This window comes from Sciurus carolinensis, chromosome 3 (assembly GCF_902686445.1).
Source record: "Sciurus carolinensis chromosome 3, mSciCar1.2, whole genome shotgun sequence".
Classification (NCBI taxonomy): domain Eukaryota; kingdom Metazoa; phylum Chordata; class Mammalia; order Rodentia; family Sciuridae; genus Sciurus; species Sciurus carolinensis.
The window spans coordinates 174,798,406-174,810,297 of NC_062215.1; the positions used below are offsets into that span (position 1 = coordinate 174,798,406).

Below are 11,892 nucleotides of genomic sequence, written 5' to 3' on the forward strand. Positions count from 1 at the left end.
GGCAAGGGGCTGTCCCTGGACACTAATGTGCCCTGTCCAGCCCCTCCAGAGCCAGGGTTCTGTGCCTAAGAGCCGATGCGAAGGGGAAGCTGGTGGCAGTGAGACAGAGGGGCGTGGCATGGCCGGGAGGGCAGAGACTTGGACCAACGTGTGGCCCCACTCACTCCATGGGCGCTGCGTCCCAGCCACGTGCCCACAGCTTCCTTTGCTTTATTCTGTCACTTCTTACATTATGTCTGGGGTGAGTATGAATTTCATAGCCACAAACTCCGGTGTGCCAAAAAGCATGTTTATTTTTCTATAATGTAACTCTCTGGTTTCCGAATCCACAATCATTTCTGGCCAAACTTCAGTTTTAAGCTCAGTCAACTGAAGACTAGCCCTTCCGGAGGTATTCGTGTTCGCCCCCTCTGCCCTGCCACCCCCGGCACCGGGGTCCTGTTAGGTTTGGGGCTCCCCACTGCAGGAGCTTTGAGGGGAGGCAACGGCCACCTACTGCTACCGTGCTGGGGACAGGTGCGCCTGGCTGTGCAGCCCCCCTTGCAGCTGGAGCCAGCCAGTCAGGTACTTCCACCCAGACCCGCCCCAGGGGGCAAGAGGAAGCAGAGAAGAAAGTACGCCGGTGGATGGGGCCACAGCAGCGCCAGAGCCCGCGGGCTGCAGGCGGGTGGTGGCATCCTCCGGGTGGCCCCACAGCCTGCTCTGGACCATGCTTCCTCGTCGCCTCCACAAGCTGAGGGTGCAGCTCCACCAGCGACTCTGAGCCGCCAGTGTCCTGCCAACCAATCCCTTTCTGCCTGCGTTCACCAGGCCTTTTGCTTGTGTAGCCATTTTGTAGAGCAATGTGATATTCTGATTGTTGGGTTTAGTCAGAAAGTAGTTTAATTCTTTCTTTCCTACTTCCTTTTTCCTTTTTAAACCTGCTCACTAGGGTTGGCGTCCCCAAATCCTGCCTTAGAAGGAAATCAAATGGGGCTGGGGAGATAGCTCAGTCGGTAGAGTGCTCGCCTCGCAAGCACAAGGCCCTGGGCTCGATCCCCAGCACCGCAAAAAAGAAAAGGAAATCAAACGTAGGTTGTTTTTTTTCTGGTTAAGCCAAGAGAGTAAAAATTTCTTGGGACACTTCTAGTCACAAAAATCTGATTTCAATCATTACAATTTCCAACTGCGAAAGATGGTTGAAATCCAAACATCATTTGAAGCTAAAGCTGCTCCCCATCGCAGGCCTGTCCCACCTGGGAAGCCTGCAAGGGCTTCGGGGAGGGCCCACTTCTCTGCTCCCTGCCTTATCTTCTGGGCTTCTTCTCCTTCACTGGGCTCCTCCAAGGCTGGGGCTATGGTTGGGAGCTGAGGCAGGGCATGGAGGAGACAAGGAGTTGGGCAAGTCCCTGCTGTTACCTGGACAGAGGCTCCATGGGAGGCTGTGGTCCCCTCCCTGGCCCTCGCTGCACTTCAGCACAGGTAAATGCTCCCAAGCCACCTCACCTTAGACTGGATCTAAGTAGCTCAAACCAGCTTCTGAGAAAGTTGCACGTCTTCAAAGCTACAGCCTCCAGCAGCCTGGCCACTCCTGGCACATGCCTCTCCTCCAAGCAGACAGCCCCAGGCCCTGCCCTTCACCCTTCGCTTCCTCAGGATCTTGGCACACACCTGTACACTGGGCCCCCTCCCCACAGCAGAGGACTCGTGTCCAGCTCTGGGGCAGCCTCAGCAGGGGGGCTACATGGAACCCTCAGACTGCTCTTTCCTTAGAAATGCTCTCTCCAGGCAGTCTTTAGCTAGAGAGCCGGAATGGAGGGTGATCGTGAGGGGCACAGTGAGTTTGGGTCACCTCCTCTGCAAGTCCTCTATTTTGAAATGTGTGGCTAAGTGGGCACAATCCTCCCTCTTTATCTCAGATCCCCAAGGGATATGGTATGACTTCAATGTCCCCACCAAAAGTCATAATGGAATTAATCCCCATGGTGAGGTACTAAGAAGTGGGACAATGTGGGACAAGATGGGTCTTTAAGAGGTGACTAACCCATTTTGGATTAATGGGTGTTTGAGGGAGTGACTTTGTTGTAAAAGTGAGTTCTCTCTGGCTAGTTGCTCTGCCTTGCCATAGAGTACCCTCCACTATGTCATGGCCCAGCAGAAAGGCCCTCCCTAGAAACCATGCAGGTGCTGGGCCCACGTTCCTGGACTTCCAGAACAGAATGCTGACTAAATCCACCTCCCAGTCCATGGACTTCAGTTATAGCAACAGAAAATCAGACTGAGACAGGGGCACACAGTCTCTCAGGAGCTAACCTCAGATGATGGGGGTAGGAGGACCCAGGGTCCCACTTCTGTGACCTTACTAGTCTCTAATTTGGTTTTCCTTTGATTTGTGGAGTCTTGTTTAGACCTGGAGAAGAAGACTGGGGAAAAGGAAAGTCTGTGACGTCTCCTTAGCACTACTTATTGTTTAGGCCTCAGGCAGCTGGTTCTACAGCTGAGGAGAAGCGTCTCCCGAGGCCGACTCTTTGCATCCCTACTCTGCCGCCCTGGGTATTCAGGGAATCTTGTGCTCCAGAGGTCCTAGAGACAGACAGTGATCAATCTGCATTTTGAATGTGAAAGGAAGGCACTGCAGTCTCACCTCAGAGTGAGGGTGACACCAGACACATCAGTGGAGGCAGTTCAACCCCAAGGAACTGTGGTAAGACAGTGGACCCTGAGTGACCAGACCTGGATTTGAATCCCATTTCTGCCACCTATTGACTGAAGGATTGTTTGATTTATCTGTTTTTGCACAACAAACAGCGCAAACCCTGGTGGCTTACGAGAGCAGTCAAGTACTCAAGACTTGACAATTTGGAAATGTGGAAATGTTTCCTAGTGGTAGACCTTTCAGCATCTGCCTCTGCCATTTCCTCTCCAATTCCTTGCATCTAGTGCCACCACCCCTGCATCCTCTGAGCTGTCCCTCCCTTTCTCCCTGGGGACGCAGCAAAGCACTCAGGGGTCTGGGGTCAGCTCCTGGAGGGGCTTTTGAGCCATCAGTTTCCCCAGGTTGGGATATGAGCCCCCATCCTACAGAACAATGCTAAGGCCACTCTCTGCGGGCTCCCACTAACTGGTAGCCACTTGTAAACCTGTAGCTGATTTCCTGGGGGCCTCTAAAGGGCTTCATGGTCAAGCAGGAGAAAAGAGAAGTGTAGAGTCCTAGGCTCCTAAGAGGAAAGACAGCCCCCACCATACCCCCAGCCCCGCCCCAGCTCTGGTGGCAGCGGTGGGTGGCATCCAACTCATTAGCATGCGGGCCTGGGCCCCCTTCTGCAGGAGGCCCAGCACAAGCCCCAGCTCAGCAGTCTGCACGAAGCAGTGGGTGGAGCTGACTGGTCCTGGGGGCATCTCCAGGCCTCCCAGGATTTAGGCGGTTAGCAGCCGGGGCTGCTGCCACCTGACGGAGCCTGGGTAGCTTGGGAAATGAGGTGGCTCTAGCTGAAATGGGGAGCAAAACCCTGTTATCTCTATTTCAAAAAAGATGGAAAACCTGGCTTTCACCATGTTCAGAAACCCCTGTTGACAGGGACAGGGCAGTCCTGGGCTGCCTTAGGAGTGTGGAGACTGGGGTCTTTGAGCAGTGGAGAGGGAGGGGCAAGATGCAGCCTTTCTCAGGAGCCCCCTTCTCCCAGGCGTTGTGGAGGCCATCCTGGTCCCTGACCACCCCAGCCACCACCCACCTGCCAGGCCCACCCAGGCGTTTCCCTCGGGTGACCCCTCTCAAGCCAAGCCGCCCCACACAGCTTGCCCAGCTGACCTCGGAGACCCCCGGCAGGGAGACCCCCAGCAGGGCTCTAGTTCCTGAGTCTGGTCCAGTGTTACCAAGGAAACCATGGTCCGCAGGAGTTCTCGGCCAGACTGTGCTGAACAGAGACTGAGCCTCTGAGACCAGGAAGGTTTCCAGTTGGATCTCCTCCGACTTCATCTTTTTGTTGCTATCACTGCATTTCCCAGAACTGGGCCAAATACCCGGTGGAAAGAACAGCATTTTGGGGAACGTGCCAGGTCCTGGCACTTTGGTGGCCCCCTCGGGCAGCCAGAGCCTGGGACTTTGATGTCCTGGCTCAGGGGGGCTGTATTCCACCAATTTCTCATGGCAACCACATCACCCACCACCCCTTCTTGGGGAACTGGGTGCACAGAGGGTGAAAACACCCCCACCGTGCACCCTCAGAGGCCGGGAGCCATGAGGACCGCCCCCCCCTGCCACCTCCATTCCCTTCTCTGAATGGAAAGGGTGTCTTCAGTGTCCAGCTATGACGAGAGCTCCCTCTCCAACTGCTCAGCTCACCCCAGCTGCTGACCTGGGAACAGAAAAGGCAGTGAGAGGAAGAGAGCCAGTCATCCACACGCACACACTCCGGAGCCCTGCCATGTGCTGGGCCTGGTGGGGACTGGGGACAAGATGCACAGTCCACCAGCCCTGTCTTCTAGGAGGTGGCAGACCCGGGGAGCCTGTGCACTGTCCTGCCTTTTTGCCTGATAGACCTGATGTCCAGACCAAGGTGTAAAACAGGCTTCAGGAGCCCTGCTGGGCACCTGTGGGGCAGAGGGCCCCGGGGTGTGTCCTGGAGTGGAGTGGCAATAAGAAATGGACTCTGCCTCCCCAGAGCCCAGCTCTAGTGGGGTAGAGGAAGACACAGAAGAGACTGGGCGGTGTGCTAAGTGTTACGGTGAAGAAGTCGGCACTTTGGGAGAGAGTATTTCCAAAGCAATCAAGCAAAACAACAGGGACCTGCATTTTGATTCATTCTAAACGTCATCCTGTGTCATCAGGGCCAAATGTTTTCAGGCTTATGATGAACTAGTGGGTGAGTCTTCGCATTTTCCTCGTTGATCTTGACAGTAACCCCATCTATCTGCTGAAGACCTGGCCACAGCCTCAAGGCCCAGAGATGGCTTGGAGCTCCTTGGACTGCACAGCCTCCTGGTTCCACTGAGAGAGGAGGGATGCGGCCTGAGGCGCACAGCAAGCCCAGCAGCCACCCGCACAGAGCGGGCTCGAGAGCAAGTGCTTCCTCCCTCCGGCGGGGGCTGGGGCTGGGGCTGGGGCACCTGCTCCTTTATGCTGTTCTGTCACCCATCTGCTTGCCGACTTCTCCAAGTCCTTTGATAAAATCGTGATCCTAGTCGTTTGCCTTTGAGCCCCACCCACCGCCCCGCCCGGCTCTGCAGTTTCAGGGCTTCTCTGCTACAGGCAAGAAAACTGGGTCCTGGAGTTTACTACGCCTGCTCGGCTTAATTAAATATTTGCTAAGCAACTTTTATAAGACCTTTCCAGACTCCACAGAGCAGGGGCTAAAGACGATCCCTTGGTTCTCACTAGAGAGAGCTGACCCGGTGGCTGCTCCAGCCCCGGTTACACCTGGCCACCTGACAGTCTGTGCAGATGCCAGTCAGCCTCGGTCTCAGTTGCAGTTAGAAGCAGAGACCAGGTGTCCTGAGGAAGACAGTGACCTGTGCTCTCAAGTTCCCTCTATCAGACACTTATACTGGACCACTGGACCCCGTCATTTATTCGTGGGCCTGTGGGCACCTCTCTCCATAGAGAGAGGACACTGCTAAGACCACCGACCCCGGGTAGACTCAGATCGGCTTCCCCTAGGCACACCCAGCAGCAGCACCTATCCTGGGGAGCAGCCCTTGGGGCTTCCCTGGACCTTTTCGCTTGAGCGGTTGTATCCAGCCACGCACAGCCAGCCAGTCTGGGGAACTGGCCTCCTGCGGGTGAACCAAAGCAAGATGGGAGACAGGGGCAGCTTTTCCTCCCTGTCCACCTGAAGGACTGTGCCTTCTCATAGGATGCGCCTGAGACTGAGCAGCCTGCAGTATTCATACAGGCTGTGGCCAGCTCCCAGACACTGGGAAAGTGGCTCCACTTCCTTCCCGGCCACACGCCCGCCCCTCGCCCTGCGAGTCACCACTCCTAGCAGGAAGGGCAGGGAGCCTTGGCTTCACACTCCACTTTCTAAGGAACACAAACTAAGCCACCTCGAGTTCCTTCCAGAGCTCCTCCTCCACCGAATAGGATCTTCTGGGGGCCACAGTTAGCATCCCTCAGCCCATCCACGCTGGACACGTGACCCGGGTTGCCCAGCCAAGCCTTGGCTCCTGGCCACAGAACTTAGCTCAGGAATGACCTTGTGACCAATCTGAGTGTCCACTGGGGATTAACCTACAGACACTGGGAATCTTGTGTACCAATAGTGTCACTGCCTGCTGTCTTCTCTGCCAGCAATGGCTTTGTCCTTATCCAGTCAAGACCCAGCTGGACCCCAGCTCCCCAGGGCACCTTTCTTTGTCATCTTGCTCCAGGAAGATCTCAGCTGCTTCACTCATAGCATCCAGAATCCCTGTCCCCTGCTACTGCCAGGCCCAGCAGCACTCTCCTCCAATGTCATTTGAATGTGTCTCTGTCATATAAGCTGTTGTGTGTCTGTTTCCACAAGGCATGCAGTTCTTCCTGGCAAATGTGTGGGTTAATTGGCCAGATGGGGCAGGCAGGCACTTCTGTATACAGAGGCCAGGGTCCAACATAAGATGGCCACATGTTCCTAGTTTGCCTGGGGCTCTCCTGAGAAACCTCTCAGTCCTGGACAAACTGGGACAGTTGTTTACCTTGTTCAACAGGCCGAGCATGAGGAGGGTGCTGTCTGGGGGACATTGTAAGGGGCATGGACTCACAGACTCAGCCCAGACCCTGTCTGCTTCTCCATTTAATGCAATTTAATGATCTCCTGCTATGTGTCAGGCTCTGCAAAGTGTTGGGACGCTGGGGATGAACGTGACCTAGTCTCCTCCTCCCGAGCTTGTGTTTCAGAGCTGTGGTCAGAGAAATTTCTTGATAAGGGCCAGATCATAAATATTTGAGGCTTTGTAAATCATACAGACTGTTATCACTACCCATCTCCACTGTGGTCACCCAAAAGCAGCCACGACAGCTTGAAGGGGTGTGACCATGTGCCAATCAACCCTCAGAAGCAGCAGGCCCTGGAGCAGAGGTGCAGACAGACACGCAAAGCCTCAGAACACCTATCCGGCTCCTGCTGGCGGCAGTGGCTCTCTGTGGCTCTGTACATGGCCCTGTGGTGTTTCATGCAGACCCATTTCCTCTCCATGTGACTGGCAATTGACTGGACCCGCAGTAAGTTGAGCACCTGACCCACGGGCGGCCCATGCTCAGGCTGCCAGCCACCAACGTAGGTGGACAGGCCAGCAGAGATGGTGGCAGTTAGGTGGAATAGGGGTGGCAGGAGATGGAAACTGAAAGGCGAGAGGGTGGAGCAGAGCCAAGAGCCTTCCTGGGACCCTCCAGTCCTGCACACCCTGAGCATGTTCCAGGCCCCATGAGGCCCAGCCTGGCCCAGGGAGCCCTGGCTGTGGGCTCCTCCTGGGGTCTTAGGCAGCCTTACCATGGAGCTGAGCATCCAGTCTTCTTTAGTTCTATGTAAGTTCTGCCCTCTGTACCCTCAGGTTCCATATCTGAGGATTCAGCTGATCAGGGACAGAAAACTTTCAGGAAAAAAACCAACTGTATCTCCACTGAACATATGTGGACATTTTTCTCATCATTATTCTCTAAATAATACAACATACAGCTGTTTACCTAGCATTGACACTGTACCAGTATTATAAGTAATCTAGAGATGATTTATAATGCACAGGGGGAATGGGGGTCCTGAAACCAGCTCACCATGGATCCCGAGGGGTGACTGTACATCCTTACACTTAAATAGTTTCCTTTCTTGTTTAATTCAGTAATTTTTAGTAAACTTGAAAGCTTTGCAAACATCATCACCATCCACCTGCTTTTCCTGAAGGGTCCTTGGTGAGTTCCCGGCCACCACAAGACCCTCCATCCATTGCCCCAATACCCTGCAGGAAGCCAGGGTACCATGGGAACACAGGGGAGGGACCCTGCCTGGGGCTGGGAAGGCTTCCAGGTGAGACCAGAGATGAAGACAAACGAGAACTCCTTGAAGATGTAGGGGAGGAGCATCCCTTGACCTTTAAACAGCAGCTGCCAGATGCCACCCTGGGCCGGTGTCCCCTGCAGCAGACACGGTGTGGCATCACCACTATATCCCACGCTGCCCACCAGCACCCACAAACACAGGTCTTCCACGCCCTCGCGAGGCAGCCTTGGCCCACCCGGTGTCTGTGCACAGGTCCTCCGAGGTCAGCCACAAGGACTCCCAAGTCCTCACAGCAGGAGAGGGGAGAATCTGCACCTGTCCCCTGGGGCAGTCAGCGGCTGGCTTTGCTGCCTGCATCACCCCAGAGTTGTTTGTTTTTTTCTTTCAGGAAAAGTCCTAAACCAGGGATTCTAAGGAATTGAGTGAGATTGTCACCAAGGGCTGATGAGTCTCATTCTGAGACTTGTGGGAGAGGTCTGGCCATACAACCGCCCCCTCCCCTCTGGCCTGGATTCCCTGCTAAGTCTCGCCACTCCACACCCCAAACCCTGCACTCCCTTCTCCCATGGCTGGCCCTTCTCATTCTGGAGCAGGAAACTTCATTTCAGCAACAGTAGGCTTCTTTGTTGCCTGCAAGAGAAACCAGCTCAAGCTAATCCAAGTAAATAAGGGGCTCCTTGCAGGGACCTGGAGCTTGCAAAGGAGTTGCCAGGCAACCAGCTGCCTGGAGGTGACTCCAACAGCCTTGGGCCTCTCTCCCCTTCCCTCCTGGCAGAAAGAACCTGACAGCAGAGTTGGGTCCCAGGGTCCCTAGCCTTGAGCCTTTGGAGCATTCAATGTCAGGGATCAGGGGCATTGACCCAGACCCTGCCTCCGGAAGATGCCACCCCTTCTGCTTCCACATCCCATTAAAAGAATCTGGATTTGCTCCACTGGTCCAGACCTGAGTATTTCCAGGAATCAAAGCAAATACACCCAATTATAGAGTGCTTCCTCTTGATCATTAAGAGAGTGCACACCACATTTAATTTTTCCAAATGAGAATATCCACCTTGAATGTACCAGTGACCAGGGGTGTGCGTGCGATTGCTTAAATGTCTCCTGGGAAGTTATTGTATCAGGTTTTAAAGACCTATTTTAATTTCACAGGAGTAACCAATATATAAATCTGGAAATGCTACTCTTTTCCACTTTCACATTTCATGGGATATTTTTATCTCAACTTGTCACCCTTGACTGGGGTGTCTGTCTCCTCATCACCAGATACACAGTTTGAGTCACCAGCAGCTTCCAGGGCACATCACTTTCCTCCTGGCTCATCACTCTTACTGCGGAGGCTCCCCGCAAAGAGTCAGGAACGAGAGGCTCAGGGGAGGCCCCGACACCCTGCTGTCATGAGCAAGTGCCAGCTGTTGAGCCTCGGGTTGCACCCTGGTGTAAAGTGAGGCCTGGGGCCCAGGTAGGACTGCAGCTGTCAGTCACCAGTATCCCTCACGCTGCTCCGCAGCCAGCCTGTGCCGGCACTGAGGGCGGAGAGGGAAGTGAGCGCTCTCGGGCAGAGAGGATTAAGAGGCACTGATCCTACTTAGAACACCACACCCACTGCAGTGCAGAGGGAGAGGGGAAGCAAATGAGGCGCTGCAGACTCAAGAGAACCCGAGAGGACGAGTCCACTTCCGAGTCCACCTCCGAGTCCTCCTCTGCCAGGCGCAAACGGCAGTGGAGACCAGCAGTTGGGTTGTGCTGACCTCTATTGGAGGGCAGAGGGGTCATCCCTGATGGCTCAGGGTCTTTGAAGAGGGTCTTGGAGTGGAGAGGGCAAGCCAGGGCAGAGACCAAGTGGAGGTCAGGATGTTGTCATGCAAAGAGCAGGAGCACAGCACGCAGGAGGGACCCCAGGTCGTTTCCTCCTGCACTCTCATCCAAGGAGCCACACAGACGCCTTCTATGACCAAGTGTGGCGGCGGCCGCAGGGGGGTCACCCACCAGTAAGCAAGCGTGCAGCAGCAATGGATGCCAGCCGGTTGTCCTCTGAGCCAATTCAGTTCTGACACTACGTAATGGAGGTACCCAGGTCGGGGGCTCAGTCCCCAAGGTGGCCCCCACTTCAGATGCCAGTCCCCAGCCCCAGGTTGTCTTTCTTCCCTGTGTTTCTGACCAGCAGGTTGTAATTCGGGATCCCCACAACCCCCTCCTCAGCTGGATTAATTTGCGAGAGCGGCTCACAGGACTCAGAGAAACACTTTGGTCAAGTTTACTGGCTTATTCGAAAGGATATTATAAAGGACGCCAACGAACACCAGCTGAAGAGGTGCACAGGGAGAGGGACAGGGGAAGGGGCACAGGGCAGAGCGCTCGCTGGGTGAGCCACCTCCAGGAGACAGTCTCCACGTGTTGGACTATCTGGAAGCTTCCGGACTGTCCCTTTGGGGGTTTACGGCGGCTTCATTACAAAGGTGTGGCTGATCAAATCACTGGCCACTGGTGATGGACTCGACCTTCAGCCCTTCTCCCTTCCATGGAAGCTGGGGGAGGGTCCCAACGTCCCAACTTTAGCTCTGTCCTGGTTTTTCCAGGGACCACCCCCTCCTGAAGCACCCAGGGTTGCCAGTTGCCAGTCATCTATTAGCATGTAAAAGACTCATCACCTGGAGGGACCAAGGATCTGAGGAGCTGCACACCAGGAACCAGGCGGGAAGGCCAGCTCCACGTTTCACAGGATCACGTTTCGGATCAGAAAATCAGTGCTGTCCACATCTCCTCAGGCCTCAGTTTGCACATCTGCACAGCAGCCCCCTTCGAAGCCAAGGTCTTGTTACCTACCGTTTCCAGCCCCATCTTCAGCTTGTGGGGTCACCCCATTTACTCTCCAAACAAGGGCTTGTGGTCCCTCCCACCCACATTCAGCGAGAACCCTCACATCCCCAAGACAGTCCTGCCTCTCTCTGCATCTGCTCCCTGTAGGGGCCAAGGGAAATTTCCCCTCTGCCCTCCGAAGGTTTCTGGAATAAACCGACAAAGACATGAAGTAGAAGAAAAGGCAACGCGTTTATTAACGCACAGTGTCAGTAGTGGTGAGTAAAGAGCAGGGACATGCAAATTAGTAACACAGCAGGGTCACGGGGCTCCTCAAATTCCTTTAATAATAATCAAATTTTGCTAGGATCCCAGCGGGTGTCCTAACCCTGAGAATAAACAGGTGAGAACAAAGGGAGCCAATGAATACTGTCGAAAAGGAAAGACCAGTGGGGCTAACTCCTGGCGGGGTCAGCTGAGGTCACTGTAAAGTTAAAAGGTAAGGCCACAGGTTTCCCGATGGATTTCAGAAGGGAAACTTCATGAGGAGTGCAGGCGCACTAAGTCGGTCAGGTCATCGACGACGGAAGAACCGACGGAAGCGCTTTAGCATAGGAGCGACTTGCAGGTGAAACCCTCTTGTCAGCTCCTGAGAGGACCACTGGGGTAAGAAGCTCCGCCCCTCCATGAAGGGGGAACCAAACACCGCAGAAGGTGGGCCCAGTTCTGGCCAACATCAAACTGGACAAATTTGGAAGCAGTGCTCTTTCCTTTGCCGTTCTCTGCTCCGAGAGGACCCGCTCTGAACTGAACTTTTTTTTTGGGGGGGTGCTGGGGATCGAACCCAGGGCCTTGTGCTTACAAGGCAAGCACTCTACCGACTGAGCTATCTCCCCAGCCCCTGAACTGAACTTTGCTTTCACATATAAGATGATCTTGCGTGTCTTTTTTTTTTTTTTTTTTTTTTTTTTTTTTGTGGCTGCAGATGGGCAGCATGTCTTTATTTTGCTTACTTTTATGTGGTGCTGAGGATCGAACCCAGTGCCTCAAATGGAGAGGCAAGCACTCTGCCACTGGAACCCAACCCCAGCCCTAGCCCTTGCTTGACCTTTTGTGTCTGACTTAAATTTTCTTTTATCAGGATGCAAGA

General features: G+C 54.4%; 1 non-coding gene across 1 annotated transcript; it reads right to left on the bottom strand.

Moving 5' to 3' along the window:
• Nucleotides 1-11,563: 11,563 nt before the first annotated feature.
• Trnat-ugu (transfer RNA threonine (anticodon UGU)) lies at nt 11,564-11,638 on the bottom strand. The gene has a single exon. It is a non-coding gene; the product is annotated as a tRNA-Thr (tRNA).
• Nucleotides 11,639-11,892: the final 254 nt, after the last annotated feature.